Raw genomic sequence first — 13,528 nt, forward strand, 5'->3', positions numbered from 1 at the left:
GTGTGTCTCCCTCTGTCTCTATCTCTGTCTCTCGTGTCTTCATATGTCCCCTTCCCGGGAGCAGGAGACCAGGCAGTGCAGCGGTGCTGGGGCACAGCGCCATCCCAGCGCCACCCCATGGCACCCTAGGAAGGACTCTGGGACCTGGTAGGGGCTGCAGGGCTGATATGCGTGGGGTCTGGGCCGACTTGCTTTGTGGAGAGAAGGCCCTCCAGGGTGGAGAAAGAGAAGGCAGGGCGACCCGGTAGGTACCTCCTGCAATTATCCCAGTAATGTCGCGGGTGAATGGAGAGCAAACATTCATTCTCGCAGATTCTCTGAATTACGCCTCCCTGGTCAGAGGTGACATGGCAGCTGCCTCGAGCCTGCAGGGGCCTCAGTACCTGGAAGACATTCACCTGAGCCGAAATGTAACCGTGGGACTCCTGAGGACCGCAGGGATTTGCTTGTGCCATCGTCCCTCCAGGCCTGTTCTGGCCGCCGATTGGGGCGGCGCTGTCCCCTGCGTTCTCTCCATGCGCCCCCGGCCACGGGGAGGCCGTTGGCTCCAACCAGGTTCACCTGCTCTGCGCTGACCGGTCTCACCTGCAGCAGCGAGGTTTGCCTCCTGCTTTGATCCAGGATGGCTGAAAACTGGCCCCCCACAGATACATCCACGCCACGACCCCTGGAACCTGTAAATGCCACCCCATTTGGGAAAAGAATCCTTGCAGATGTGATTAAGGATCTCGAGATCCTGGATTACCCAGGTGGGCCCTGAATGACGTCACAAGTGTCCTTCTAAGAAAGAGGCAGAGAGGGAGCGTTGGCACACACAGCGAGGAGAAAGCAACAGTGAAGGAGGCAGAGGTTGGGGGGATGTGGCTCTGAGCCCAGAAATGCCCCAGAGGCTGTAGGGGGCAGGGAGCGGATTCTCCCCTAGAGCCTCCGGAAGGAGCGAGGCACGCGGACTTCGGCCCAGTGAAACGGATTCTGGACTTCTGGTCTCCAGCAGCGCGAGAGAATTCATGTCTGTCGTGTTCAGGTGCCCAGTGTGTGCGAATTTGTTACGGCAGCTCCGTCACAGCCAGTCAGGCCCGAGGTCACTGCCCCCTTCCCCCAGGGTGGGGAGGATAGCTTTCGAGCCCAGCAAGGGAGGGAGGACAGCTTTCCCACAGCTCCCTTGGGCAGGTGGACAGCCTGACATCAGTCTGCACACTGCAGAGAGCTGAGGGGGGCACCTTGGCAGCACGGCTGGTGCGGCTCTCCTCCATCTCCCTCCCCTGTCCCTCACTCCTGCCTCCTGGGATCACTTCCCAGTCAAGCAGATGAACTGCAGCCGGGCTTTGCCTCAGCTCTGCCTTGAGGGGACTCTGCCCGAAGCAGGTCCGTATCTTTAAGACTCAGATTCAAATGAAATCCAAGAAAAGACTTCCAGAATTAAAAAAAACACAACAATTAAAGGGCCAGCTAATTATTTCTTTAGGATTTTATTTATTGGGGTGCCTGGGTGGCTCAGTTGGTGAGGCATCTGCCTTCGGCATAGCAGAGGAAAAGAATCTTGAGCAGGCTCCCGGCTGAGCGCGGAGCCCCACACGGGGGCTTGAACTCATGACCCTGAGATCGTGGCCTGAGCCCGAACCAAGAGTTGGACACTTAACCAACTGCACCACCCAGAGGCCCTACTTAGGACCTGTTAAAGGGGCCCCATGGCATCAACAATTTTATTCTTTACCCTTACTCTTAACCAGTATTTCCCAGACTGGGGTCTCTTCAAAATGGTTGGCCGAGTGGCGGGAGGAAGGGGGTGCCTTGCCTACACGCCCCTTGAGAATTAAATTTCCCTATGTTTTCATTTCAGTGATCATCTAGGAAAATGGATAGGTTTCTTCTGGACCAACTAGATGACACCTGTCAGGGAAGCCCCTCCTTGTGTCATACGGGTGGCTGTGACGGCACCCGGGACCACCTGTGGTTACAGGGGTCTACTTTCAATGAAGTTTCTCAAGAGTCTCAATTTTCTTTGGTTCCTGAGAAAGTATTTTCTTTTCAAGGGCTCTGCCTTGATTCACGTTGGAGAAGCACAGTGGTGAGCAGCTATGGTGGGTGGTGGGGCTTGGTGCAGTGGGTAAGTGGTCGAGGGCCCGGGTTGGGCCTGGGCTTAAGGCCCATTTCCTAAGAGCTGTGTAGCCCTGGACAAGTGACTCAACCTCTCTGAGCTTAGCTTCCTGCTCTAGAGATGGCAGTGCTACCATATTCACACCGCAGTGTGTGGGGTCTGACTTAGCTCCGTGCCAGGATATAGGGCGAATAGTCTCCTCATAAATAATAACCGCCAGGCAGTAGCAAGTACCGGGGTAGCAACAACAGCGATCGTAATAATCGTGATAAAACCGGGATCTCTGGGCAGCTGGGTGGCTCAGTTGTTAAGCACCTGCCTTCGGCCCAGGGCGTGATCCTGGGGTCCTGGGATCAAGTCCCACATCAGGCTGCTCGGCTGGGAGCCTGCTTCTTCCTCTCCCACTCCCCCTGCTTGTGTTCCCTCTCTGGCTGGCTGCCTCTCTCTCTGTCATATAAATAAATAAAATCTTAAAAAAAAAAAAAACAAAAAACCCGGGATCTCTGACGTGGACACAAAGGAAACATTCTCAGGGCGGACCAGGCACCCTGTCGTGCTCCCTTTACACCACAAGGGGGCGGAGGCGGAGCGCCAACTGTCTCAGGAGCCCGCCGCTCCACTTACCCTCGGGGAGCTGCTTGGTTTACAAAGGAGGAAGACTCCGGGGTCCTGGGTGTCTTAGGTCCGTACTCCCAGGGCCTCCAGTTTTGTTCCCACTCAATTCTAGAGGCCAGTCTCTCATCCGAAGTAACAATTATAATGATAATAGTTGTCACTTACTGGGCACTGAGTGAAACTGTATGTGTGTATGTGTGTGTATACGCACACAGAGACACACACACACGTTTAAATATATTCTAGGAATTTAGGATATTTCAGCGTAGAGGACCGATAATATTAAACATTTTTTAAATATTTGAAAAAGTTACCCCAACCAAGAAGAAATTGTATAAGACTAAACTTGGAGCGTTTTCTTCAATCTGTCCTTTACACACACACACACACACACACACACACACACACACGTTACACACGGGTACAAACATACACACTTCCCTTATATACCTGAGGGGTAGTTGGGCTCATTCGCACGCAGGTGGAGGGGCACAATTGTTAAGGGAAGATGCCAGGACTTGAAAGGCCGAGCCATGGGAAGCCGAGCCATGATGACTGGGCGTGTGAACCAACCACCAAGGCTATGGTTCTGCATATGCTTCTGGAATGAAATTGTGGACACTGCCCCAAATCAGAAGACGTGTAGGACAGCCCTGCTGGACCCCACAGATCTTTTATACCTGAGCCGCAGAATCTCTGCATTATTTCCCAAAAATGCTCTGGATCCGATTAAGTTGCCCAGACTTGCACACCCACCTGACCTCCTGGCTGAGTGCCCAGGTTGGCTTTGGCCAAGCAAGGAATTAGTGGCCATTAGTTGGGAGGCACAGGGGTTCCAGCCCTCAGACTGCCCCTGTGAACCTTCGATCTGGGGAAGGGATCGGGCGCAGGGGACTGGCTGCCAGGTTCTCCTCAGATGGAATAAAACCAATGATTTTATTTCTTCACCTAAATAACAGAGCACAGAACAAGATGTCAGGCAGTCTGCAGAAATCCTTTCCTCTCAATTATTTGCCTCCCTTAAACAGGTACTCATTACACACTGACGGGCTGGAGATAGCCCAGCAGCTTTCTCGAAGTTTTTGACAGGGAAGATTTTACTATCCACAAGGCAGAAATGTGAGACAGTATAAATAGGTATACATGGCCGTGTCAATGCTCGAGAGAGAAGACGCTGTCAAATTTAGCTCTATCAGTGAGGTCTTTTCTTTGAGCTTAGAAGCTGGGCAGTGTTTACGCTAAGAGCCCTGCGGCAAAAACCCTGGAAGGCTCAGGCCACTGAGTAAAGCCAATGTGAGTACACATAGAAGAAGGACTGGAAAGGAATCTCATAGCCTATTAACCAACGATGACCTCTGGGGCTTGGAGTTGGCTAGATTTCTTTTCTTTTTTATTCTTATAAACAAACTGAATCCAAGGAATCCAAACTGAATCCAAGGAACGTGAATTAATTTCATCAGAAAAATAGTTTTAAAGTTCACATTCCTTTTTTTAAAAAAAGATTTTATTTCTTTATTTGAGAGAGAGAGAGAGCAAGCATGATCGGGGGGAGGGGCAGAGGGAAAAGCAGACTCCTCACTGAGCGGGGAGTTCCATGCAGGGGCTCGATGTGGGGGCTCGATCCCAGGACCCCAGGATCATGACTTGAGCCCAGGGCAGATGCTTAACCGACTGAGCCACCCAGGTGCCTGTGAAGTTCACATTCTTTCAAGACAATCCTAGCGGAGCCGATACAGATGAGAAACACGTGGACTGTGAATGAGACGAGGATATCAGTCCACTAACGCTCTGTATTCTGATCTCAGGGAGTGTCCCGGGTTGTGCCGCAGGACGTGGGGGCTGCTGAGGAGAAGCCACCGTCCTGCCGTCCAGGAGGGGCAGGAAGAAAGGGAACAGACACTTGGGACTTGCTGGATCCCAGGCGGGTCCTTACGTATGTCGCTCCCTGAGTTCTCCGAGGCCCCCCAGGGGCTGTTTTTATGGTTCTCACTTTACAGGGAGCAGAATGAGGCCCAGAAGGTGGAGCAGCTGGGCCAGGTTGGCGGGGGCCCTGGAAGAAATCGCTAAGGTCGGGAGGGCAGTGTGGACGGCGGGAGGGGGTCACGACCCAGCAAGGGTTTCACGCAGGGGTTTGGGGGCCCTCAGTCCCTCGTATTTTGGAAGCTGGCAAACTCACCTGAGCTCTCTCTCTGGAGGTAGAGTGGGTTAGTCTTGCTACACTGGAGCCCAGGTGGAGACCCTTATTTGCGGGACAATTTGTGGCCTGGGGAGGGAGAGATGGGCCGCATTTCCAGAGTCTTCTGAGGCCTTTCCCAGTAATGAGTGAAATGCATTTAAAGTTTAAACACTGGCTGCCAGGTACTCTTATGAAACTCCAAAGTTGGACTTATTTTTATTGTTTGTCCTGTAAAGTCAGGCACGTTTCTAATAAACCTGGCAAAAGACTAAGGCATGGCAAGAGATTTTTTTTTTTTTTTTTTAACATCCAAACCTACTAACCTCCGTACACATGAGCCGTTTAACCTGACTCAGGGGCATGTGGTTATCCTTCTCCATCTGTAAAATTGACGTTAGCAAATATCAGTATCTCTCATGCGTGGGTCCTCTGACATCAGGAAAGAGTAGTGTGTGCTTCTGGGAAATTTGAGTTCTGAAATTTCTTACTGAGTAGGCCTTAAGGTCACCAAATAACCATTCCTTGAGTCAAAAGTCCTTTCTGACCTATGAGTCTTCGAAGGGCATTTCTGTTTATTTCTCCTTTGTGGTGACAGAAAGTGTGGGTGTGACGTCTGGGAGCCCACTGAATAAATTCCTGCAGTGAGGTGATTTGTATTAGTTTGCCAGGGTTGGGGTAACAAAGTACCACAGGCTGGGGGGGCTGAAGCAATAGGAACGTATTTCCTCACAGTTCTGGAGGCTGGAAGTCTGAGCTCAGGGAGTCGGGAGGGTTGGTTTCCCTAGGTCTCTGTCCTGGGCTTGTAGATGGCTGTCTTCTCTCTGTGACTTCACATGGTCTTCTCTGCGTCTGTGTGTGTGTGTGTTCTGACCTCCTCTTCTTAAAAGGACACCAGTCCTATTGGATTAGAGCCACCCTAAATACTTCATTTTCACTTAATTATCTCTTTAAAGACCCTATCTCCAAATAGTCGTATTCTTAGGTGTTGGGGGTTAGAGCTTCTACAGTTGAATTTAGGAGTTGAAAGTCAGCCCCTAATGTCACTAGAGGGAGCAGAGAGGGGGTAGAAATGCTCTGCTTTATACTTCATGGCCCAGGGACAAGCCTAAGTCGGGCCCCGTGGACAACTGACCCTCCACACGTGCTGCGAACTCAAGGATGAAGGCTCCGGTGCGGATGCTCCCAGCCCTCTGCTCCCACCACCCCGGGACTCCATCCTTCCAGCCTGGACCGCACTCTGAGGAAAGGGGTCCCCCTGACAACACCCTGCAGTCCCAGAAGAGGGCAGAGACGGCTCGCACCTGAGCCACCAGGTGCTGGGTGCCCCACCTGTTCAGTGCCGCGAAGCACTTCTGTACCCGCAGGAGTTTCGGTGGGGGATCATCCTAGGTCACCTAGAGTGCAGGGCAGCGTGGTGATTTGGAGACACAAATGTTAGCCAGGTAGGCAGAGTCACGCCTGCTCCCCATCAGCTGTGGGAGGATGTGGCTTTATTTATTCACCCATTCAACAAGTATTTGCAGGGGCCGGATCTGCGCTGGGCGCAGGTGCGCAGACTCATTAGCAAACAAAACGGGCAAGGACTCCCAGAGCTCATGGAGCTTCCATTCCAACCAGGAGGTGGGGACAGGCGCAGCCTCCCTCAGCGGTGCTTCCTGTGAAAATGTCCGCTGGGTCCTGGGGAACTGGGAATTCCCGTCCTCCTTCTGCTGAGGGTTTCTGGGTGGTTTCCTGTTTCAGCCCCACAGCCAGGGGAAATTTCTGCTTTTCACTCTTCTGAACTATAAGCTGAGATTCACATACGCTTGACGAGGGATTTTTCTGGTTAAAGGAAAATCTCATGTCCCAGTGCGCACTTCTTAATATATCCTGGAAAAGTCAGTTTAAATGTCACTTCCCGTGAGAAACCTTGTCTGACCCTACCAGGCGCTCTTCTGAGCTCTCAAAGCATGAATCACGCTTTGTTGCAACTGTCTGTCTGGCCCAGCTGTGGGCCTCCCCCAGCCCCTGATTGCCTCCAGGCAGGGTTTCCACCTCGTGGTCCTGTACTTGCCCAGGCCACCACGGTCCAGTGCAGAGAATGTGCTGGGCGGGGGGACCCAAAGTTTCAGCCAGAACACCTCCCCCTGCCTTCGGACCGTAAGGACCAGCACTACCCCACTCTGATGCTCATGGGTCTACGACCACGTGATTTCGAGTAGCAACAAATAGAAACGATAGTCCCAGCAACAACTCAAGTGTGGTATGAAAATCTCTGTTGTTTTTCTTGGTGAGGTTAAAATGAAGTGGTTGTTGCCTATGTTCATAATAGAAGGAAATGCTCAATTTCAGTTAGAGATGAGTAAAATAAAGAGGTAACCTCTTCCTATGTAAATTCACGGACCTGGGGCGCTTGGCTGGCCCAGTGGGTCAAGCATGTGACTCTTGATCTCAGGGTCGTGAGTTCAAGTCCCATATTGGGTGCAGAGTTTACTTTAAAAACAAAAAAATAAAGTTCTTAAAAAAAATTTGTGGACCCCTTAAGTTCTATTCACAGACCCCTTGAAGGACCCACCTGTACTTGATTGAGAGCCTCTAGACTAAACCTTTCTTTTCGCAAATTGTACTGAGTTCTGGTACCGTGCGACCCCCCATCAGCTCAAGGACCTTGCAGCTTGGGGTGGCCTGAAGTCGGGGGCATTCAGCTCCTGCCCTCTACGTGTACTGTGTCCTCCAAGCAGAGAGAACTCGGTCCCCAGTGCCGCAGTAGCATCCGCAGCAGGGAGATCCAGCAAATAGCCCCTGTGCCCAGTAGACTTGCCCTTCTCCCCACTGGCCCTCCTTGACGGCCCAATGCCAGGGTTTGCTTCCTTTTCTTTTTCTCCTCTCTCCCAAGCACTGCCTGGTTCCACCGGCTTCCCTTCTTCCTTTTTTTCCTTTCCTTTTCATTCCATAGAGAAGCCGGCTCTGCCACAGTCCTGCCCATCCCAGCAGTTCAGGCTCTTAGACTAACATGAGGTTCTCCTTGGGTAGGCAGCTCAGCAGTTGCAAGTTATTTACCCAAGTGTTTCTTCCAAACACATCCAGAGCTCTCCTCAAGATTAACTTTGATGAATAAAATCTTCATCCTATTACAACAGGTCAGGTCTTTGAAAAAAACCTTTCTCCTTTGGGGTGCCTGTGTGGCTCAGTCGGTTAAGCATCTGACTGTTGATCTCAGCTCAGGTCTTGATCTCAGGGTCATGAGTTCAAGCTCTGCATTGGGCTCTACACTGTGTATGGAGCCTCCTTGGAAAAAGAAAAGACAAGAAATGAAAAAGTCTTGTCCCTTTGGGATTTTCCCCCACTGAGGTGCTCTCCTTGGGGCAAGGACACGACCCATATCCATCACTACCACTTCTCTTTCCTTAACCATTGGCCTTGTTCATTTGGGTTCATAATCTAATGTAGTCCAGGGACCCTACAATAAGCACAAATGCTTTATGACGAGGACGTCTATCGAACAAATGCAAGAATGGGTCATCATCTATCAGTGTGGTTCGCTACATTGAGCCATACGGTTATCTCAAGAGACTCCCAAAAAAGCATTGGACAAAGCTGAATATTGTCCATAAAGCTCTTAGAAATCCAGGCATGGAAGCCACATTCCTAACCCTAACCAGGGTGTCCACCAGAGACTTGCACAAATCATGATGACCTCTAATAGTGTGACACTAGAAAGAAGGGATACCTGCCGTCACCGCTTCTCTTCACCCTTGTCCTGTGGGTCCTTGACAATAAACTAAGAAGATGGGACCGGAGTCTAAAGTGGGAAAAAAATACATATTGTTGCTATTTCTGGTGAGGTGATGAATTACCCAGAGAATCCAAGACCCCAAACGAGAAGCTAATAGAATTGGGTAAGTTGGTAGATACCAGATCAGCATATACAAATCAGTGGCTTTCACAGTCATTGGGATGGCTATGAAGAAAAAAAAATGTGGTGAGGATGTGGAGAAATTGGAACGCTGGTGCATTGCTGGTGGGATTTTGTCAAATGGTGCAGCCAGGGTGGAAAATAGTATGGCAAGTCCTCAAAAAAATTACACATAGAATTACCGTCTAATCCAGCAAGTCCACTTCTGGGTGTATATCCAAAGAAGTGAAAGCAGGGACTCGAACAGAAATTCGTACATTGAGTATTCATCATGTTTCCGCAGCGTTGCTCACGGTAGCCAGAAAGCTGAAGCAACCCAAGTGTCCATCGACAGATGAACGGACGAACAAAAGGGGACATGTATGTACAATGCGATGCTGACTAATGTAAAGGAGTGAGGTACTGGTCCACGCTACAGCACGGACGAACCTTGCAGACATCGTGCCGGGTGAAAGAAGCCAGTCACAAAAGGACACTCTCGTGTGCGCACGTGCGCTCTCTCTAATGAATAAATAAAATCTTTTAAACAAGATCAATGTTTTTCTTAATCACTGATTATAACCAGTTAGAAAATGTAAGGGGGAATGGAATCTACTACCCAGGAGAGCAGCAGAATCCACAAGGTGACCGATGCAATGTGTCATCACCACCAGAACACTCCAGGCTTGGGAACAGGCAAAATTAATAAACAGAACTGAATGGAGAGTCCAGAATTCCCATTTATTCCATGGCTAAGAACTTACCTTATAAACAAAAAAGTGGACATGTGCACAAAGGTATAGATTCAAGGAGGCTCACAGAAATGACATTTTCCAGAGCAAACAACGTTAACAACGTGTTTTTGCGGATGGGGATGGTTGAGAGAGGAACGTCACCTCACCTTTTGCGGCTGGTTTAGAATGGGAGCGCAGATAGGAGTTCTGACACGAAATCATCTCGGTGATCTGCTGAGAGGCACGTTTTCGTGTAATTCCTCGAGCATCAGGCATAATCTCATTTGCTTATGAACTAAATAAAAACTACATATTGGTATATTTACCTGTGGAGGTAAATGCATCAAAAAACGCCTAGAAGTATATGCATCAAAGTGTGGTTGTGATTGGTTCTGGGGGCATTTTCTTTACGAATTTCCCATGAGAAAGTATTCATGTTGTGGAACTTTTTCTCTTTACTAAAACAGGAAGAATGGGCCTTCTCAGTCCTGGGACAAGCTGGCCTCGCCTGTCCCCAGTAGGGGAGGTGTGGGTGGTGGCTCAGGGTGCTGAGGGCGCCTGCCTCAGGCCCTCTCTGGGGGGGTCAGCATTAGGGCATTGGTGGAACAGGTGGGGCTCCCTCCTCCCACAAGAAGAGGTCTGTGTGGGGCTGTTGGGGAGAGACCAGGATTCTACCCCCTGGAAAGGAGGGCACAAGACCCCACCTCCTTGTACGGTCAAGTCAGTTATTTTGGGTGCCTAGTAATCTTTTAGCGCAGTTGCCCTTGACTTTGACCTTGGCTGTGCATTAGAGTCACACAGTTCCTGATGCCGAATCTGAACTCAGGGATTCTCATTTATTTGGTCTGGGGATGGCCCTGGCACTGGCCCATGCTGATGGGTAGCCCTGAGGTCATGTCTCTGAATTCAGGGCCCTTCTATTCTCCCATTAGAGCCCTCCTAAAGTGCACTCTGGCACTTAAGCATTCGGTATTTGAAGAGATTTTTTTGGCATTTGCCCTACCTGGTTTCCGCTTATCACTCTCTCCCCTTGAGATCTTTATGCCTCTTTTCCACCCAGTGTATGCTTTCCACATCTCCGAGGTCATGATGGGACGTTCCCTGTCTCCCAGGCACCGAAGTCGTACCCTGGCCCATCTCCCTGCAGTTGGGTTCCGAAGGAAGGAATGGTTTCTGCATTACTGAAAATAGCTTTCTTTCCCTTTCGTTGGTAAGAGACGGAGACCCAGGAATACTATTCAGCAATAAAAAGAAACAAACCACTGATACGTGTATGCTACAATGCAAACCTCAAAAACATTATGCTCAGTGAAAGGAAGCCAGAGGCCAAAGGCCACATACCGTATGATAATATCTATAAGAAACATCCAGAAAAAGCACATCTATTTCTAGAGAGAGAAGATTAGAGGTTGGCTGGCTGTGGGTGGCATGAGGAGTAATCCCAAATAGACACAAGGGATCTTTCTGGGGTAATGGGGATATTCTAGAATTGGATTGGGTGATGGCTGCACCACTCTTAAATTTACTCCTCCCGCACACCATCTGCACCATCTCTTGCAGACCAATGCTGGAATGCGGGCCTACAACAGTGAGCAAAAGGAACTTGGATCTGTCTTCAGAGTTCAGTTTATTGGGGGAGAGAGATTTAATCTAACCATAACACAAATCAAAACTTTTTTTAAAAAAAGATTTTATTTATCTGGCAGAGAGAGACAGCGAGAGAGGGAACACAAGCAGGGGGAGTGGAAGAGGAAGAAGCAGGCTCCCAACAGAGGAGCCTGATGTGGGGCTCGATCCCACAACGCCGGGATCACGTCCTGAGCCAAAGGCAGACGCTTAACTGCTGTGCCACCCAGGTGCCTCTAACAAATCAAAACTTGACTCAAAACACATTAAGGTGTTTGAAGAAAGGGCCCATGACACAGCAGGGGTTCTAACTTAGAGGGGTCCTTGAAGCCCACTTGGCCAACCAACATGCTCCTGAGGGGAAGGCTTGAAAGGCAAGAGCAGCTCCACGTGAGAAGTAGGGAGAGCAGGGGTGGCTTTGAACCCGGGAGGACTGGACGGTGGGGTGGTGGTCAGTGAGTGGGTGGGGGGCTAGAAAGAGGAGTCTGGCCCCTCCCGCAACAATGTTCTTGGACTTTTACCTCCTCGCATCAAAGCCAGCCCCCAAGGGAGGGAACACCCTCATTAGAAAGTGGCTGCCGTGCAGGCCCTGCTCCCGCTCCCCTTCCCTCCTGCTGCGCCTACCTGGTCGAAGAGCACCAGTCTGCTGTCAAGGGGAGCAGGCAAAGTGTTATTGTAAGATAGTGGGAAGGCGTTGCTGAGTTTTTACTAGGGTGAGACACAACCTAATTGTTGTCGTAACACGGCTAGCTGATGAGGGGCTAATGCCATGGGAGGCCTTTGGAGCTGAATGACCCCGGGAACTCAGGCCCAGGGTGGGACGGGTCCCCTTCCTCCTCAGGGCTGTCTTGGCTGGAGTTGGGTTGGGTTCTGGCTGGAACTGGGCCGTAGACACCAGGCCAGGGCCCTTGACACCAGCTCTGGTTTTGATGGGCTAAAGAGGAGGCAGGGCTGGGGTGTGGGAAGGGCCCCCCGAAAAGCCCCACCAGGGGCCTGGATGTGGAGACAAGCAGGTGTTCTGAGCACACTTCCTCCTCCCCCCCCCGCCCCTTCTATTTATGGCGCTTCCTCTCCAGAGCTCCTCACTTGAAAAGTGCCCTTAACACACACAAACACACAAGAAAAAAATTCTGAAAAATGTCAAACCACAGGTCTTTTTCCCCCTCTTCTTTTAAGTTTCTAGGTTTGTAGTGTTCCTGGTTGACCCTGCAGCAGATAAGGTCAAATGGGCACCCCAGGGTTTGAATGGGTTCAGGAGGTGCTGATGGTTGGTCTGCAATTCGCTGGGGAGCAACTCCAGGGGCAGGGAATGGGAGGTCCTTCCTCACCAGTAAAGTAGGAGGCCGTCAGGATGTGGCCGCATTTTGGCCGAGATCAACAACAACCATGTCAAAAGCTAAGAAGAGAACCAGAAAATGCACGGAATCGGAAACCAAGATGCCACGGTCTCGTTCAAGCTGTTTACAAACATCACCTCCGTCTCTGATTTTTCCACTCTGTAAATTAAGAGTTAAATGAAACCTGTGTTTTGTAGTTTGGACCCAGAGCACACACAACTGTAGCAAAAGTTCCACAAAATATTATTTATGCTTCCCAAGGTGCGTTTTCTTGTCTATGTGCTTTTCTATTCCTTTGCCTTTTTAAAAAATTCTGATCATGAGTCACTAAAACGATTTCAAAACCCACTATAAATAGTTAAAATGGTACATTTGTTATGTGCGTTTCATCACAATAAAAAATAATCTTTAAACCCTTTGTGGATTTCAACAGAATGAAAAATACGGCACTACATGCTACCTACTTCTCGTCTGAAGACTATTTTAAAAATCTCATTGTGCAATCGCAGAGGAAAAGTTTCTCTTTCACACAATGTTGAGTTTAAATTGTATTCAGATAATTTAAATTTTTGTCTCCCTCGCTCTCTTTTTTCTCTTTTAATATGGAAAAAGGGTGGTAGGGACTAACGCTACACACAGACACCCCATGGCCCAGCAATCCTGCGCTGGGCAATAACGACTGGAAATCAGCGCATACGTTCACCAAGAGATGTGCCCAAGAGTGCTCATAGCACCACTGGTTGCAATGGGCTCAGCCTGGTCACAGAGCAAATGTTCATCAACAGGAAAATGAATAGACAAGCACATGGTACACCCACAGGCATGTATACAGCAATCAACAAGAGTGAGCTGCGACTATCAGCAACATGGAAGAAGCACACCAAAATCACGTTGAGAAAAAGGCGTGGAAAGCGCACATACATGCGATTCTATTTATATAAAGTTCAAAACCAGGCAAAATGAATCTAGGGCGCAGTGCTCACCTCGGGACGTAGTGACCGGAAGGAGTTTCTGGGCCGCATAGAATATTCAGGTCTTTGATCTCGCTGCTAGTACGGGGGTGTGTTT

The sequence above is a fragment of the Ursus arctos genome, unplaced genomic scaffold (assembly GCF_023065955.2).
Source record: "Ursus arctos isolate Adak ecotype North America unplaced genomic scaffold, UrsArc2.0 scaffold_10, whole genome shotgun sequence".
Lineage (NCBI taxonomy): Eukaryota > Metazoa > Chordata > Mammalia > Carnivora > Ursidae > Ursus > Ursus arctos.